This window comes from Leptodactylus fuscus, unplaced genomic scaffold (genome assembly GCF_031893055.1).
Source record: "Leptodactylus fuscus isolate aLepFus1 unplaced genomic scaffold, aLepFus1.hap2 HAP2_SCAFFOLD_166, whole genome shotgun sequence".
Classification (NCBI taxonomy): domain Eukaryota; kingdom Metazoa; phylum Chordata; class Amphibia; order Anura; family Leptodactylidae; genus Leptodactylus; species Leptodactylus fuscus.
The window spans coordinates 54,782-73,346 of NW_027440188.1; the positions used below are offsets into that span (position 1 = coordinate 54,782).

An 18,565-nucleotide genomic window follows, 5' to 3' on the forward strand; every position below is an offset into this window, starting at 1 on the left:
GGCACTATACCCCATAGGTGCTGTTGGGGCCCAGGCAATTTTTGCTATGGAGCCCGTTCTTTGCTAATCGTTGCTAATCAGCAACCGCTAATAATAAACCTGAAATGTAGACAGAATTTTTTTTGTATTTGTAGATCTTGGATCTGTGTATGTAGATATATCTGAAGACGGATACTGAGTGTGACATCTATAAAATAATACCGCCAATATAATAGAATAAAAGAGCCGAAAGTTACAGGAGGAGACGTAACAAGTAGAGATGAGCGAACACTAAAATGTTCAAGGTTCGAAATTCGATTCGAACAGCCGCTCACTGTTCGAGTGGGTTTCGAACCCCATTATAGTCTATGGGGAACATATACTCGTTAAGGGGGAAACCCAAATCCGTGTCTGGAGGGTCACCAAGTCCACTATGACACCCCAGGAAATGATACCAACACCCTGGAATGACACTGGGACAGCAGGGGAAGCATGTCTGGGGGCATAAAAGTCACTTTATTTCATGGAAATCCCTGTCAGCTTTCGATTTTCGCAAGCTAACTTTTCCCCATAGGAATGCATTGGCCAGCACTGATTGGCCAGAGTACGGAATTCGACCAATCAGCGCTGGCTCTGCTGGAGGAGGCGGAGTCTAAGATCGCTGCACACCAGTCTCCATTCAGGTCCAACCTTAGACTCCGCCTCCTCCGGCAGAGCCAGCGCTGATTGGCCGAAGGCTGGCCAATGCATTCCTATTGGTAGCAGTGCTGAGCCAGTTCTGCTCAACTACACCGTGTGCCGGTCAGCCCATCTGATATAGCAGAGCCGAGTGTGCACTCCTATATCAGATGCATTCCTATATCAGATGGGCTGACCGGCACACTCGGCTCTGCTACATCTGATGTAGCAGAGCTGAGTGTACACACTCGGCTCTGCTATATCAGAGGGGCTGACCGGCACACGATGTAGTTGAGCAGAACTGGCTCAGCACTGCTACCAATAGGAATGCATTGACCAGCCTTCGGCCAATCAGCGCTGGCTCTGCCGGAGGAGGCAGAGTCTAAGGTCGGACCTGAATGGAGACTGGTGTGGAGCGATCTTAGACTCCGCCTCCTCCAGCAGAGCCAGCCCTGATTGGTCGAATTCTGTACTCTGGCCAATCAGCGCTGGCCAATACATACCTATGGGAAAATGTTTATGTCACAAAAATCACAATTACACACCCGATAGAGCCCCAAAAAGTTATTTTTAATAACATTCCTACCTAAATAAAGGTTATCCCTAGCTATCCCTGCCTGTACAGCTATCCCTGTCTCAGTCACAAAGTTCACATTCTCATATGACCCGTATTTGAAATCCACTATTCGTCTAAAATGGAGGTCACCTGATTTCGGCAGCCAATGACTTTTTCCGATTTTTTTCGATGTCTCCGGTGTCGTAGTTCCTGTCCCACCTCCCTTGCGTTGTTATTGGTGCAAAAAAAGCGCCAGGGAAGGTGGGAGGGGAATCAAATTTTTTTGGAGTTTGCCACGTGATGTTCGATTCGAATCGAACACATCGAACAGCCTGATATCCGATCGAACATGTGTTCGATAGAACACTGTTCGCTCATCTCTAGTAACAAGGAAATCCAGTATAAATTGTCATGTGCCCAACATCTTGCTCCTCCTGTCACTGTGGAGCTGAGCCCTGGTCTACAAGGATCCATATCCAATATGTCCTTAAAAGATGAAGTGCATACATGGATGTTTTTGTGTTTGAGTTGACTGCCCCCTACTGTCCGCCATGCGCTTATGTTTCCACATTATATGATGGTGAACGATACGATCTTTTTATTTTTAAGCTTATTTTTGACAGAATCCAGTTGTTTGAGGAACATCCAGACACCTGAGCTCTGAAATTTAGCATCTTTATTGTATTTAGATAAACCTGTACAAAACATGGAGATGCCGGGGATTGAACCCGGGGCCTCATACATGCAAAGCATGCGCTCTACCACTGAGCTACATCCCCTATATAAGAATTACATTAATGTTCTCAATTCTGAGATGAAACAACACGTTCCATTGAGCCCCTGTACTGAGGGGAAATAAGCCCAGCAGGTATTAGGCCCTATATAGTTACCGATCCCTGCCGCTGCCCCCAGCCACCTTTGCTTACATTTCAGTCCTCTAGGGGGCCCCATACGTCTCATATCATGTAGCTGAGGCTGAACAGTGTCAGGATGTTGTTGACAGCAACGTGATCCGCATCGTACAGGGCCCCCTGGAGGGCTGAAGTGTAAGCGAATGATAGCTATCAAGACTATTTTTCTCAGATGTGTTGGGGGCATTAGTATGGATAGCCTATAGGGGATGTAGCTCAGTGGTAGAGCGCATGCTTTGCATGTATGAGGCCCCGGGTTCAATCCCCGGCATCTCCAATTTTTGAGAAAAACAACTACAAAACATCAAAGGTCAGTAAAACTGATATACAGGCAGGAAGTCACACGAAATATGTTGGGGGATAATACAAAGACGGAATTTAATGTAAAAGAGCTTAACCTTTTGTCTGTAGAGAAAATGATGGACACTAGGGGGCAGTCTAGTCCACACAATACATGTACAGGAATACATTGCCGGTGACACAATGACATAGGATGGCGCTATAGAAATAAGGAGGACTATTTATTACATCACTGGCCATGTGTTTCTATACATGTATTGTGTTAGCTACACCGCCCCCTAGTGGTCACTATCGACATAGGATTCTAAAATGGTGAACAGATAATATTCAGCCTTTATAATACAGACGGGCAGATGTTTCCTGAATTCCTGCACATTTATCAGTTTTCTGGATCTTTGATGTTTTTGTAGTTGTTTGTCACATAACATGGAGATGCCGGGGATTGAACCCAGGGCCTCATACATGCGAAGCATGCGCTCTACCACTGAGCTACATCCCCTACAGAAAACCACTACAAATACTCCAATTCCTGAGACAATATACTACGTGTAGCCCTATTGTGCTGATACTACTGGATATCATTATGTGATTAGTAAAGTGGAAATATATAATAATAATACCGCTATATAGATAAAATGTCGCCATACAGCGCCCACATACAGTACACCTAAATAACACTGTCCTACAAATAAATACTAAAAACATAGAGTGCATATAAATGATACTGCCAGACTGTGCAAAACAATAATACCACCATATAGTGCACACGGATAATACTATATATACTATACACATTAGTAGTGCTACCACGCAGTACACGTAAAAAACCCCACTTTTGTGTTTCAACAATTTGAAGTGCGTACATGGATGTTTTTGTGTTTGAGTTGACTGCCCCCTACTGTCCACCATGCGCTTATGTTTCCACATTATATGATGGTGAACGATACAATCTTTTTTATTTTTAAGCTTATTTTTTGACTAAATCCAGTTGTTTGAGGATCATCCAGACACCTGAGCTCTGAAATTTGGCATCTTTATTGTATTTAGATAAACCTGTACAAAGCATGGAGATGCCGGGGATCGAACCCGGGGCCTCATACATGCAAAGCATGCGCTCTACCACTGAGCTACATCCCCTATATAACAATTCCTATAACTATTCCACTAACGTTCCCAATTCTGAGATGAAACAACACGTTCCATTGCGCCCCTGTACTGAGGGGAAATAACCCCAGCAGGTATTAGGCCCTATATAGTTACCGATCCCTGCCGCTGCCCACAGCCACCTTTGCTTACATTTCAGTCCTCTAGAGGGCCCCATGCGTCTCATATCATGTAGCTGAGGCTGAACAGTGTCAGGATGTTGTTAATAGCAATGTGGTATGCAACGCACAGGGCCCCCTGGAGGGCTGAAGTGTAAGCATGACTATTTTTCTCGGATGCATTGGAAGCATAAGTAGGAGCATTGTGTAGGGGATGTAGCTCAGTGGTAGAGCGCATGCTTTGCATGTATGAGGCCCCGGGTTCAATCCCCGGCATCTCCATCTTTTGAGACAAAGAACTACAAAACATCAAAGGTCAGTAAAACTGATATACAGGCAGGAAGTCACAGGAAATATGTTCGGGGATAATACGAAGACGGAATTTAATGTAAAAGAGCTTAACCTTTTGTCTGTAGAGAAAATGATAGACGCTAGAGGGCAGACTAGTCCACACAATACATGTACAGGAATACATTGCCGGTGATCCTGCAGCATCTGGTGACTTCACATCCTACCACCAACATGGTATGCCAGAAATCCAGTATAAATTATCATGTGCCCAACATCTTGCACCTCCTGTCATTGTGGAGCCAAGCCCTGGTCTACAAGGATCCGTATCCAATATGTCCTTACAAGTTGAAGTACGTACATGGATGTTTTTGTATTTGAGTTGACTGCCCCCTACTGTCCACCACGCGCTTATGTTTCCACATTATATGATGTGAACGATACAATCTTTTTATTTTTAAGCTTATTTTTTGACAAAATCCAGTCATTTGAGGAACATCCAGACGTCCGAGATCTGAAATTTGTCATCTTTATTGTACTTAGATAAACCTGTACAAGACATGGAGATGCCGGGGATTGAACCCGGGGCCTCATACATGCGAAGCATGCGCTCTACCACTGAGCTACATCTCCTATAGGAAACCTCTGAAAATACTCCAATTCCTGAGACAATATACTACATGCAGCCATATTGTGCTGATACTACTGGATATCATTATGTGATTAGTAAAGTGGAAATATATAATAATAATACCGCTATATAGATAAAATGTCGCCATACAGCGCCCACATACAGGTCATCAGATCGTTCCTATCTGCATAAAAACTGTCCTTACCTGTGTAAAGTGAGGAGCCCAGTGTCACTAAGCACTTCCACCACATTCACTTACACTAACAGAATAACATTTATACACGTACATACCCCTTTTTAAAATTCTAAGCACCTTACCCCTGTCCCTGATATACGACCCCACTCCCCTTCTATTATCCAAACCCCCTATTTCCTATAACGTCTTTAAGTTAAGGGATTCTTCTTTAAACTTAAGCAATTATAGACTGTTACAAGTTAGTATTGCTTAGTGCACAAAGAACTCAGCTCTGACACTTTTCTGTATATATAGTTCAAACTGTCTCAGAGATTTTATCTCAAAGCTGAACTTTTGTGTAATTTTTGCAAAAAATCAATGTTTGATAAAAAGTTGCATGAAGGTGGCTGTGAATATAATAAGCTAGATGGTATTTTTTTTTATCATCACCAGGGTGTCTGCTGTTTGGAAATATATTGGTTTATGGGGTTTAGTCATTGATTGTAATGTCTATGGCATGTTTTAGTCATGCTACTATTTTTTTCACATTTAAGGCCAAAATCAAGATTTTGAGGTGCACTTTTTTTGGGTCTTAAAGGGAGTTTAGTCACATATATGTAGTATTGATGAATTAAAGGCACCTTAGAATTTAGTATACTAAAGAAATTATGAAATAAATTTTTTGAGAGAAGTCCTCAGTAGATACCTTTTTTAATGGCTAACTTAAAAAGCTTTTTGACAGTGGCGGATCCAGGGTTTGCGGGGCCCTGGGCAATTGACTTTGTCGGGGCCCTACTTACTGGGGGTCTCGCACTTCTAACCTGTACTTCCCAACTGTTGAAGACTAGAAAGAGGGAACAAAACGTGTGGTAAATTTGGCCCTGCCCACTTTTATGTTGACTCCACCCATTCTCATTCTATTTTCATGTGATTCCACACAGTATAATCCTCCTACAGTCACCCGTAAATTATATCTCCCCCCATTTTCATATACACCCTTCATCTACCCCTAGTTTCATGTCACCCCCCCCCTCTATCTCTGTCCCCAGTTTCATGCCATTCTCCCCCTTTATCTGTCCACAGTTTCATTTCCCCCCGTCTCTACCCCAGTGTCATGCCGTTCTCCCCCCTTCATCTGCCCCAATGTCATGCCATTCCCCCCCTTCATCTGCCCTAGTGTCATGCCGTTCTCCCCCTCCATCTGCCCCAGTGTCATGCTGTTCTCCCCCCCTTCATCTGCCCCAGTATCATGCTGTTCTCCCCCCTCCATCTGCCCCAGTGTCATGCCATTCTCCCCCCTCCATCTGCCCCAGTGTCATGCCGTTCTCCCCCCTCCATCTGCCCCAGTGTCATGCTGTTCTCTCCCCCTCTATCTGCCCCAGTGTCATGCCTTTCTCCCCCCTCCATCTGCCCCAGTGTCATGCTGTTCTTCCCCCTCCATCTGCCCTATTGTCATTCTGTTCTTCCCCCTTCATCTGCCCCAGTGTCATGCCATTCTCCCCTCTCCATCTGCCCCAGTGTCATGCCATTCTCCCCCTCCATCTGCCCCAGTGTCATGCCATTCTCCCCCCTCCATCTGCCCCAGTGTCATGCTGTTCTTCCCCCCTTCATCTGCCCCAGTGCCATGCCATTCTCCCCCCTCCATCTGCCCCAGTGTCATTCTGTTCTTCCCCCCTTCATCTGCCCCAGTTCCATGCCATTCTCCCCCCTCCATCTGTCCCAGTGTCATGCCATTCTCCCCCCTCCATCTGCCCCAGTGTCATGCTGTTCTTCCCCCCTTCATCTGCCCCAGTGCCATGCCATTCTCCCCCCTTCATGTGCCCTAGTGTCATGCCTTTCTCCCCCTCCATCTGCCCCAGTGTCATGCCGTTCTCACGTTCTCTCACACACACACACACACTCACCATTCCTCGTTCCCTTGCAGCTCTCTCCCTCATACACATATTGTAGCCGCGATGTGATGACGTCATCACATCGCGGCTACAAATGCCGGAGCTCAGCGTTAAAGCAGGAGCTGAGCTGTGACAGCTCCGGCTTTAAACGCCTATGCATTCAGCTCATCGGCGTCCTACCGCCGATGAGCTGAAATACATAGGCGTTTAAAGCAGGAGCTGTGAGCTCAGCTCCTGCTTTAACGCTGAGCTCAGTTGGAGTCGGGACATGCCGACCGGGACCATTTTGTTAGGTCCCGGCCGCGCCGCGGGGCCCCAGGCGGTTGCCCGGCTCGCCCGGCCCTGGATCCGCCCCTGTTTTTTGATGACATATTTCGAGCTTTCGAGACTATAGAGGTCTCTTCATCAGGATGGTATAACACAATTTCTGAAGGTAGGCATATATATACACAGAGAAATGGATTGTTAGATGCAAAATAGATGGAGAACAGAACACAATGTAAATAAACAGTAAAAAACCATATATATCAGTTCACAGGAAAGTTCTCTGGGGTTGTAGCATCTTTGTAGCTGATCTAAGAAGCTACAAACCCAGAGATGAAACAACACGTTCCATTGAGCCCCTGTACTGAGGGGAAATAATCCCAGCAGGTATTAGGCCCTATATAGTTACCGGTCCCTGCCGCTGCCCACAGCCACCTTTGCTTACATCTCAGTCCTCTAGGGGGCCCCATGCGTCTCATATCATGTAGCTGAGGCTGAATAGTGTCAGGACGTTGTTGATCGCAACGTGGTATGCAATGCACAGGGCCCCCTGGAGGGCTGAAGTGTAAGCGAATGATAGATAGCACAACTATTTTTCTCAGATGAATTGGGAGCATTATTTGGAATGTTCTATAGGGGATGTAGCTCAGTGCTAAAGCGCATGCATTGCATGTATGAGGCCCCGGGTTCAATCCCCAGCATCTCCATCTTTTGAGACAAACAACTACAAAACATGGGCTCTACCCATCAACCAGAAGAAGACCAAAGTCATGGTATTTCAGAAGAAGGGCCACAATAAAGTCTCCACCCCACAATTCACACTGAATGGCTCCACACTGGAGAAAACCTACAGCTAGACCTACATGGGGCTGGAGCTCAGCCAATCAGGAAGCTTCAAAGCAGCAATAGAAACCCTGAAAGCAAAAGCCTGCAGAACCTTCTACGCCAGGGGTAGGGAACGTACAGCTCTCCAGCTGTTGCAAAACTACAACTCCCAGCATGCATACTGGCTCTGCTGTTCTGGGAACTCCCATGGAAGTGAATGGAGCATGCTGGGAGTTGTAGTTTCACAGCAGCTGGAGAGCCAAAGGTTCCCTACCCCTGTTCTACGCCATCAGAAGACAGCTGTACCACCTCAAACCACCGGTGAGGGTCTGGCTGAAGATATTTGACGCAGTCATCTCCCCGATCCTTCTCTATGGCAGCGAGGTTTGGGGCCCAGCCACCTACCCAGACCAGTCAAAGTGGGATTCCAGCCCAACAGAGACCTTCCACCTGGAGTTCTGCAAATACCTGCTCCATGTCCATCGCAACACCACCAACATGGCCTGCAGGGCTGAGCTAGGCAGACTCCCCCTATGGCTCACCATACAGAAGAGGGCGCTAGCTTTCCAGGCACACATCCAGGGGAGCAAGCCCGACTCCTACCACCACCAAGCATGGCTAAGCCACCTGAGCAAACCAGACACTCACCAACCAAACAACAGCCAACCACCAAACCAAAAACACCAACAGATGATAACCAAGGCCGAAATAAAGGCGACCACAGAGGCAAACAGAGAGCGGTACATTGAAGAATGGAGAAACAAAATAAATAACTCCAAGAAACTCACCGTGTATCCCCTCAGTGAATACCATCAGCGATGACATCATGTGGGACAGACGGGGCCCCCTGGAGGGCTGAAGCAGGGAAGAATAAAGAGCCAATAATGACACCTGTCAGCTTTCCGGCAGTATATAGAACTGCCTGTGGGCAAAATGGTGAAAGGTCCTCTTTAACACACAAAAAAACACTTATAATTACCATCCAACGCTCCCCCGCCGCGCTCTGCAGTTTCACTAATAGACCTGTAGGCGCGATGTGATGATGTGACGTCATCACATCGCGCCTATATGTCCACTAGCCGGAACGTAGCGGCTAGTGGATATAATCATCTCGCAATGTATTCAACTCGGATCCGGTGTCCCTAGGCTTGTGCGGGCCGTACAAAATTTTTCGGGGGGGGGGGGGGGCGCGAGTTTGAGACCCCTGATTTATTACATCACTGGCCATGTATTTCTATAGATGTATTGTGTTAGGTACACCGCCCCCTAGTGGTCACCATCGACTTAGGATTCTAAAATGGTGAACAGATGATATTCAGCCTTTATAATACAGACGGGCAGATGTTTCCTGAATTCCTGCACATTTATCAGTTTTCTGGATCTTTGATGTTTTTATAGTTGTTTATCACAAAACATGGAGATGCCGGGGATTGAACCCAGGGCCTCATACATGCGAAGCATGCGCTATACCACTGAGCTACATCCCCTATAGGAAACCTCTATAAAACCTCTGAAAATACTCCAATTCCTGAGACAATATACTACATGCAGCCATATTGTGCTGATACTACTGGATATCATTATGTGATTAGTAAAGTGGAAATATATAATAATAATAATACCGCTATATGGATATAATGTCGCCATACAGCGCCCACATACAGCACACCGACAGCGCCCACATACAGGTCATCAGATCATTCCTATCTGCATAGAAACTGTCCTTACCTGTGTAAAGTGAGGAGCCCAGTGTCACTAAGCACTTCCACCACATTCACTTACACTAACAGAATAACATTTATACACGTACATACCCCTTTTTAAAATTCTAAGCACCTTACCCCTGTCCCTGATATACGACCCCACTCCCCTTCTATTATCCAAACCCCCTATTTCCTATAACGTCTTTAAGTTAAGGGATTCTTCTTTAAACTTAAGCAATTATATACTGTTACAAGTTAGTATTGCTTAGTGCACAAAGAACTCAGCTCTGACACTTTTCTGTATATATAGTTCAAACTGTCTCAGAGATTTTGTCTCAAAGCTGAACTTTTGTGTAATTTTTGCAAAAAATCAATGTTTGATAAAAAGTTGCATGAAGGTGGCTGTGAGTATAATAAGCTAGATGGTATTTTTATGATCGTCAGGGTGTCTGCTGTTTGGAAATATATTGGTTTATGGGGTTTAGTCATTGATTGTAATGTCTATGCCATGTTTTATCCATGCTGCTATTTTTTTCACATTTAAGGCCAAAATCAAGATTTTGAGGTGCAGTTTTTTAGGGTCTTAAAGGACGTTTAGTCACATATATGTAGTATTGATGAATTAAAGGCACCTTAGACTTAGTATTCTAATGTGTAGTTGATTTGTAAACGTGTCATGTGCCACTGCTTCTGCCAATCACGACGCTTGTTACAAAAACCTCATTCAGTTAACTAACTGGCTGTTAATTACCTGTACACGACTTTGGTGAAACTCCTAGACACTAACAGAAGTTAGTTAGTTTTAACTTCGGTTAGCTAACTGGAAATTTAACATGCGTTGGTGAAACTGGCCATAAAGAAATTATGTCAGTACTAGCAGTTACCCGCGACTTCGTCTGCAGGTTGGCGGTGGCGCTGAACCGCTTATATTTTTTGTCCCCCATCTCTGCCCCCAGTTTCTTGTCCCCCCATCTCTGCCTCCAGTTTCTTGTCCTCCCCATCTCTGCCTCCAGTTTCTTGTCCCTCCATCTCTGCCCCAGTTTCTTGTCCCCCCATCTCTGCCCCCAGTTTCATGTCCCCCCTTCATCTGCCCCCACTTTCTTGTCCCCCCATCTCTGCCCCCAGTTTTTTGTCCCCCCCATCTCTGCCCCGTTTCTTGTGCCCCCCTTCATCTGCCCCCAGTTTCTTGTCCTCCCATCTCTGCCCCAGTTTCTTGTCCCCCATCTCTTCCCCCAGTTTCTTGTCCCCCCCTTCATCTGCCCCCAGATTCTTGTCTTCCCATCTCTGCCCCAGTTTCTTGTCTTCCATCTATGCCCCCAGTTTCTTGTCCCCCCTTCATCTGCCCCCAGTTTCTTGTCCCCCCATCTCTGCCCCCAGTTTCTTGTCCCCCCCATCTCTGCCCCCAGTTTCTTGTCCCTCCATCTCTGCCCCCAGTTTCTTGTCCCCCCATCTCTGCCCCCAGTTTCTTGTCCTCCATCTCTGCCCCCAGTTTCTTGTCCCCTCATCTCTGCCCCCAGTTTCTTGTCCCCCCATCTCTTCCCCCAGTTTCTTGTCCCCCCCATCTCTGCCCCCAGTTTCTTGTCTCTCCATCTTTGCCCCCAGTTTCTTGTCCCCCCATCTCTGCCCCCAGTTTCTTGTCCCCCCATCTCTGCCCCCAGTTTCTTGTCCCCCCATCTCTGCCCCCAGTTTCTTGTCTCTCCATCTCTGCCCCCAGTTTCTTGTCCCATCTCTGCCCCCAGTTTCTTGTCCCCCTATCTCTGCCCCCAGTTTCTTGTCCCTCCATCTCTGCCCCCAGTTTCTTGTCCCCCCATCTCTGCCCCCAGTTTCTTGTCCCTCCATCTCTGCCCCCAGTTTCTTGTCCCCCCATTTCTGCCCCCAGTTTCATGTCCCTCCATCTTTGCCCCCAGTTTCTTGTCCCCCCATCTCTGCCCCCAGTTTCTTGTCCCCCCATCTCTGCCACCAGTTTCTTGTCTCTCCATCTCTGCCCCCAGTTTCTTGTCCCTCCATCTCTGCCCCCAGTTTCTTGTCCCCCCATCTCTGCCCCCAGTTTCTTGTCTCTCCATCTCTGCCCCAGTTTCTTGTCCCCCCATCTCTGCCCCCAGTTTCTTGTCCCCCATCTCTGCCCCCAGTTTCTTGTCCCCTCATCTCTGCCCCAGTTTCTTGTCCCCCCATCTCTTCCCCCAGTTTCTTGTCCCCCCCATCTCCCCCCAGTTTCTTGCCCCCCATCTCTGCTCCCAGCTTCATGTCCCCCCCCCCTACATCGGCCCCAGTGTAGTTGGACTCACCTTGCCACGCTCCCCCGCCGCTCTCTCCGCTCGCTCACTGCACATAGTTGTCGGGCGTCTGGCTGCGTGTGGCATATATGAGGCAGAGCGGAGGCCGGCGTCAAGGTTGTATGGAAGTTTACATTGTCCATATCAGGTTCACAAGGACACTAACAGCTCAGTGACATGTACCGCAGTTCTGTTTTGCACATTTCCGGTCTGGATGAAACCACCGGGAGATCTCATGAGACAAATCTCGCCAGGTTCCCCCAACAAATGCTCTCAGTGCTGCCCCCTCCTGGACTCAGCAATCTGCCTCCTAAGGCCTGACAGCAGATGTAAACTGGGACTGTCCTGGATATCATTATGTGATTAGTAAAGTGGAAATATATAATAATAATACCGCTATATAGATATAATGTAGCCATACAGCGCCCACATACAGCACACCGAAATAACACTGTCGTACAAACAAATACTAAATACATAGAGTGAATATAAATGATACTGTCACACTGTGCAAAACAATAATACCACCATATAGTGCACACGGATAATACTCCCATACTATACACATTAGTAGTGCTACCTGAGCTACATCCCCTATAGAAGGTGCAGAAGTCTATATTGGGTTCACAAGGACACTAACAGCTCAGTGACATGTACCGCAGTTCCGTTTTGCACATTTCCGGTCTGGACGAAACCACCGGGAGATCTCATGAGACAAATCTCGCCAGGTTCCCCCAACAAATGCTCTCAGTGCTGCCCCCTCCTGGATTCAGCAAACTGCCTCACAGCAGATGCAAACTGGGACTGTCCTGGTGTCCCAAGAGGCCCCCGCTACCATAGGGCCCAGTAGGAGTGCACCATATGCCCTACTAACAGTTACCCGTGACTTCGTCTGCGGGTTGGCGGTGGCGCTGAACCGCTTATATTTCTTGTCCCCCCATCTCTGCCTCCAGTTTCTTGTTCCCCCATCTCTGCCCCCAGGATCTTGTTCCCCCCTTCATCTGCCCCCAGTTTCTTGTCCGCCCAGTTTCTTGTCCCCCCCATAGCTGCCCCCAGTTTCTTGTCCCCCCCTTCATGTGCCCCCAGTTTCTTGTCCCCCCATCTCTGCCTCCAGTTTCTTGTCCCCCCATCTCTGCTCCAAGCTTATGTTCCCCCCCCCTACATCGGCCCCAGTGTAGTTGGACTCACCTTGCCACGCTCCCCCGCCGCTCTCTCCGCTCGCTCACTGCACATAGTTGTCGGGCGGCTGGTTGCCTGTGGCATATATGAGGCAGAGCAGGGGCCTTGCGCTGCTTTCCTGGCTTGTCAGTCTTTCGCTTCACTGTGGAGCCGAGCCCTGGTCTACAAGGATCCGTATCCAATATGTCCTTACAAGTTGAAGTGGGTACATGAATGTTTTTGTGTTTGAGTTGATTACATCCTAGGCAGATAGACTGCAATAGAGGCGCCGGTATTATACAGTGCATTGCAGAATACCGGCGCCTCTATTGCAGCCTACCTGCCATACGCAGCCAGCCGCCCGACACCTATGTGCAGTGCGCAAGTGGAGAGAGCGGACGGGGAGCGTGGCAAGGTGAGACCACCTACACTGGGGCCGATGTGGGGGGGGGACATGAAGCTGGGGAATGTGGTTGATCCCAGGGGACAACGACCCAGGGACACCCCCCCGGGACAGCCCTTCTCCAACCCCCTGTACCCGCTGCACTGACCTGTTATGTGGTGTGTCGGGTGCAGCAGCCTCCTCCTTAGCTGTCCGCGAAGTGTGTAGGTTGCCTGGGATAGCTGCGGTGCCGGGACCATGTGGGCTGCCGCCATCTTGCCCACCTTCAGCCCCCAACCTATGGTGCCGCAGCCCTGGCTCCAGAGCTCGCCCACAGCCTGCCATGCACCAATGGGAGGAGCGTGCACAGACCAGTGCTGGCGGAGGGTCCTTTGGAGGGTCACGGAGGCGATTTCAGGTGAGCGACCCACATTTAAAGTAGCCTATTACCTTTTTCTGGGCAGTGTGTGTGTGTGTGTGTGTGTGTGTGTGTGTGTCTGTGTGTGTGTGTGTGTGTGTGAAATTACCCCAAAATCCATTCAGCCATTTGGCTGTGATTGAGGAACAAACATCCAAACTCACAAACATCCAAACTCACAAACTTTCACCTTTATAATATTAATAGGATATCCCTGCATGTGGTAGAGTTTAGGTCAGAAATTTGGAATTTTGGATTTTTTTATAATAAAATTTTTTAACTCAAATGTATACAAGTATAATGTAACATCCCACAATAGAACTGTTCAAGCTATATTCCCCTGGCTCCCTGCTTTCAGAAAATATATTGGTATGGGGGACTCTCACAAACATTTAATTTAGAAATATGCGTTTTATTTACATGTCAAAACTGTGAAAATTGCTCTGGTTACTGGAGATGCAAAATTTCCAGAGACCTTTGGCAGCGAAAAGGTTAAGCTTATTTTTTGACAGAATCCAGTTGTTTGAGGATCATCCAGACACCCGAGCTCTGAAATTTATCATATTTATTGTATTTAGATAAACCTGCACAAAACATGGAGATGCCGGGGATTGAACCCAGGGCCTCATACATGAAAGCATGCGCTCTACCACTGAGCTACATCCCCTATATAGCTATTCTATTAATGTTCCCAATTCTGAGATGAAACAACACGTTCCATTGAGCCCCTGTACTGAGGGGAAATAATCCCAGCAGGTATTAGGTCCTATTTAGTTACCGGTCCCTGCCGCTGCTCACAGCCACCTTTGCTTACATCTCAGTCCTCTAGGGGGCCCCATGCATCTCATATCATGTAGCTGAGGCTGAACAGTGTCAGTACGTGGTTGACAGCAATGTGATATGCAACGCACAGGGCCCCCTGGAGGGCTGAAGTGTAAGCGAATGATAGGTACCACGACTATTTTTCTCAGATGCATTGGGAGCATTAATAGAAACATGGTATAGGGGATGTAGCTCAGTGGTAGAGCGCATGCTTTGCATGTATGAGGCCCCGGGTTCAATCCCCGGCATCTCCAATTTTTGAGACAAAGAACTACAAAACATCAAAGGTCAGTAAAACTGATATACAGGCAGGAAGTCACACGAAATATGATCGGGGATAATACGAAGACGGAATTTAATGTAAAAGAGCTTAACCTTTTGTCTGTAGAGAAAATGATGGACACTAGGGGCAGGGCCGGCGTCAGCGCACGGCATAGTCGGGCAAGTGCCGGGGCCCACAGAGCCTCTGGGGGCCCCCCGGCACTTGCCTGTCACAATTTCAGCTCATCGGCGTCCGTCCGCCGATGAGCTGAATACATACGCGATGCAGGAGCTGCGAGATCAGCTCCTGCTTTAAAGCTCCGGCCCGGCTTGCGTGTGTAGGCGCGATGACGTCATCACATCACGCCTACACACGCAAGCCGGGCCGGAGCTAAGCAGGAGCTGATCTCACAGCTCCTGCATCGCGTATGTGATTGGAGGGAGAGAGAGAGGAGCGTCGGGGGAACGAGGGAAGGTGAGTGATAGAAGGTGAGTTAAGTGTTTGTTTTGTATTACATATTAAGGTGAAACATAATGAAGGGGGCCCATGAAACTGGGGGGCAAAGGGAGGGGGAGAACGGCATGACACTGGAGAACATGAAGGAAGTGGGGAGAGAACGGCATGAAACTGGGGACAGAGATGGAGGGGGCCCAAAGAAACTGGGGGGCAAATGAAGGGGAGGGGGGAACAGCATGACACTGGGGCAGATGGAGGGGGGGGGAGAACAGCATGACACTGGGGCAGATGGAGGGGGTGGGGAGAGAACGGCATGGAACTGGGGACAGAGATGGAGGGGGCCCAATGAAACTGAAGGGGCAAATGAAGGGGAGGGGGGGGGAACGGCATGACACTGGGGCAGAGACGGGGGACATGAAACTGTGGGCAGATGAAGGGGGAGAACGTGATGAAACTGGGGACAGAGATGGAGGGGGGACATGAAACTGGGGGCAGAGGAAGGGTGTATATGAAACTGGGGGAGAGATGGAGGGGGGCATATAATTTACAGGTGACTGTAGGAGGATTATACTGTGTGGGAGCACATAATGAATGAGTGGGTGGAATCAACATAAAAGTGGGTGGAGCTAAATTTGCAGCGGCGCGCAGAGCGCGCCGCACATTTTGCCCCTCTTTCTGCTCTTTAAAAGATTGGGAGGTATGGTGTTGGTGACGCCACACTCCTGCATGACGTCACTCGCTTCATCTGCAACGCACAGTGTCTCCACTCCCCCACCTCCTTTACAAGGGGGCCCACTGAGGCTCTGTCGCCCAAGGGCCCATAAAAACCTGGAGCCGGCCCTGACTAGGGGGCAGACTAGTCCACACAATACATGTACAGGAATACATTGCCGGTGACACAATGACATAGGATGGCGCTATAGAGATAAGGAGCACTATTTATTACATCACTGGCCATGTATTTCTATACACGAATTGTGTTAGTTAAACCGCCTCCTAGTGGTCACTATCGGCATAGGATTCTAAAATGGTGAACAGATAATATTCAGCCTTTATAATACAGACGGGCAGATGTTTCCTGAATTCCTGCACATTTATCAGTTTTCTGGATCTTTGATGTTTTTGTCGTTGTTTATCACAAAACATGGAGATGGCGGGGATTGAACCCGGGGCCTCATACATGCAAAGCATGTGCTCTACCACTGAGCTACATCCCCTATAGGAAACCTCTAAAAATCCTCCAATTCCTGAGACAATATACTACGTGTAGCCCTATTGTGCTGATACTACTGGATATCATTATGTGATTAGATATAATGTAGCCATACAGCGCCCACATACAGTACACCTAAATAACACTGTCCTACAAATAAATACTAAAAACATAGAGTGCATATAAATGATACTGTCACACTGTGCAATACAATAATACCACCATATAGTGCACACGGATAATACTCCCATACTATACACATTAGTAGTGCTACCACGCAGTACACGTAAAAAAACACTTTCATGTCATTTTTTCAGAGACTATAATATTGATGTTCTGTCCTAAGAAAAGATCATGAATATACAATGTTGTGGGGTCTGAGACCCTTTTTAGCCCCTTATATGTTCTATGTGCACTATACCCTGTAGGTGCTGTGGGGGCCCAGTCAGTGTTTACTATGGGGCCCGGTCTTTGCTAGTTACAACCCCTGATAACAGACCTGAAATGTAGACAGAATAGTACCAACATATACCATGCCCATATAGTGCCATATACCTGCCCATAATAATAACAATACCAATGTAATACTGCCATATAGGTGGCATGTAGTCTCAGAAACAGGAGCGTTTTCACACTGTGTATGAGGGGATGTGGCTCAGTGGTAGAGCCCATGCTTTGCATGTATGAGTCCCCGGGTTCAATCCCCGGCATCTCCATGTTTCGTGTTACATAATAATCACTAAAAAAAGATAGGAGTGCACTATATGCCCTATATTTAATGCGGCCCTGTATTCCCTGCTCATATAATACCGCCAGACAGTTCACCTATACCACCGTATCATATCCAGGGGCCCCTCACAGATGTTTTGAGAGAGTTGGAGAATAACAGAGGGGCCTTGAGCAGGGGTGAACCTGCCCCTTTCGCCGCCCAAGGCGAACGACAGAAAGCCGCCCCCCTCCCCCGGGAGGAGGGGTCGGGGCGAAGCGGCGTTCGCAGGCAGAGAGCAGGCATGGAGAGGACCTGCTCTCTGCCTGAATGGGAGGGGAGGCCGTTGGATCAGCGCTGCTCCAGCGGCCTCCCCAATCCACCGCTTGGTGCTAAGCCATTCTAGGACAGCTTGTCCTGGACTGGGTTAGGTAAGCAAAAATACTGCGCTCCCTGGGGCCCTGGCATAGCGCCGCCTGAAGCGCTCGCTTCAGGTCGCCTCATGGGAGGTGCGGCGCTGGCCTTGAGCCTCCTTGTGCACTTAGGCCCATGTAATTCTGTTGGTGCGGTCGTGTATTTGGTGTAACTGCTACCTCTGTCTTACTTATCATTATAGGCTCCTAGATCACAAAATATTATTATATACAGTAAAAAAAGAAAAACAATTTACACAATCTTTTTTTTTTTTTTTTTTTTTTTTTTATTTACATTTTTTTTTTTTTTTTTTAGGAAGATTTTGCCATGGAATAAAGTATATGGCACCATCCGGGTCTGGAGCTGCCGTGTCCTGTAACGGATTGTAGTTCAGGCTGTTCTTTTTCCAGGCTTGGATATTCTTTCTGGATAGAAAAAGATAAAATGTTATTATTTCTATGTTACATGTCACATACATCTGATAGGGCGGAGGGAAAAGATGAAATATAGATGGCTTACCTTCCATTATTTTGGGATGTCTCTGTTCATAGCCCTTCATGGCGCTTCATTGGAAGCAGTGGTTACGGCACAGGGGGCACTGAGAGTGAGAGCGGAGCCAGGTCGAGATGCAACCCTGATGAAAGTTATGAGTACAGGGAAGCTCTGTGACTCGCTCTCCGATCTCATATTCAGTCATGCAGATTACACATGACTGGGCCTCCTCCTGAGGTATTACCTCTCTAGTGGGTAAGTTCTGAATCTGCAGAGTTCTCCTGCTGGGCGGACGCCGCCGTCTCTCCTGCCAAAGTAGATATTGTGCATGTGGTTCAAGTGGTTGCCCCTGTGGCATTGCCAGTGACGTTGGGGTCATCCCACCCATGTCCAGCAGCTGAATGAATCTACTGAATGCACGGGTTGCAGGGTAGGAGTATACAGGAGATCTGCTTGGAATTGGATCCTCAGGGGGTGGAACCGGATTTAGCCGTTGAAATTCAGT

The 18,565-nt window shown here is 47.8% G+C and overlaps 10 non-coding genes across 10 annotated transcripts; 4 read left to right on the forward strand and 6 right to left on the reverse strand.

Moving 5' to 3' along the window:
* Positions 1-1,920: 1,920 nt before the first annotated feature.
* Positions 1,921-1,992, reverse strand: TRNAA-UGC (transfer RNA alanine (anticodon UGC)). Its single transcript has one exon. It is a non-coding gene; the product is annotated as a tRNA-Ala (tRNA).
* A 337-nt stretch (positions 1,993-2,329) lies between these two features.
* On the forward strand, positions 2,330-2,401 carry TRNAA-UGC (transfer RNA alanine (anticodon UGC)). Its single transcript has one exon. It is a non-coding gene; the product is annotated as a tRNA-Ala (tRNA).
* A 450-nt stretch (positions 2,402-2,851) lies between these two features.
* On the reverse strand, positions 2,852-2,923 carry TRNAA-CGC (transfer RNA alanine (anticodon CGC)). The gene has a single exon. It is a non-coding gene; the product is annotated as a tRNA-Ala (tRNA).
* A 566-nt stretch (positions 2,924-3,489) lies between these two features.
* Positions 3,490-3,561, reverse strand: TRNAA-UGC (transfer RNA alanine (anticodon UGC)). The gene has a single exon. It is a non-coding gene; the product is annotated as a tRNA-Ala (tRNA).
* A 335-nt stretch (positions 3,562-3,896) lies between these two features.
* Positions 3,897-3,968, forward strand: TRNAA-UGC (transfer RNA alanine (anticodon UGC)). The gene has a single exon. It is a non-coding gene; the product is annotated as a tRNA-Ala (tRNA).
* Positions 3,969-4,535: 567 nt separating this feature from the next.
* Positions 4,536-4,607, reverse strand: TRNAA-CGC (transfer RNA alanine (anticodon CGC)). Its single transcript has one exon. It is a non-coding gene; the product is annotated as a tRNA-Ala (tRNA).
* A 4,569-nt stretch (positions 4,608-9,176) lies between these two features.
* TRNAA-CGC (transfer RNA alanine (anticodon CGC)) lies at positions 9,177-9,248 on the reverse strand. The gene has a single exon. It is a non-coding gene; the product is annotated as a tRNA-Ala (tRNA).
* Positions 9,249-14,699: 5,451 nt separating this feature from the next.
* Positions 14,700-14,771, forward strand: TRNAA-UGC (transfer RNA alanine (anticodon UGC)). The gene has a single exon. It is a non-coding gene; the product is annotated as a tRNA-Ala (tRNA).
* A 1,609-nt stretch (positions 14,772-16,380) lies between these two features.
* Positions 16,381-16,452, reverse strand: TRNAA-UGC (transfer RNA alanine (anticodon UGC)). Its single transcript has one exon. It is a non-coding gene; the product is annotated as a tRNA-Ala (tRNA).
* Positions 16,453-17,092: 640 nt separating this feature from the next.
* TRNAA-UGC (transfer RNA alanine (anticodon UGC)) lies at positions 17,093-17,164 on the forward strand. The gene has a single exon. It is a non-coding gene; the product is annotated as a tRNA-Ala (tRNA).
* Positions 17,165-18,565: the final 1,401 nt, after the last annotated feature.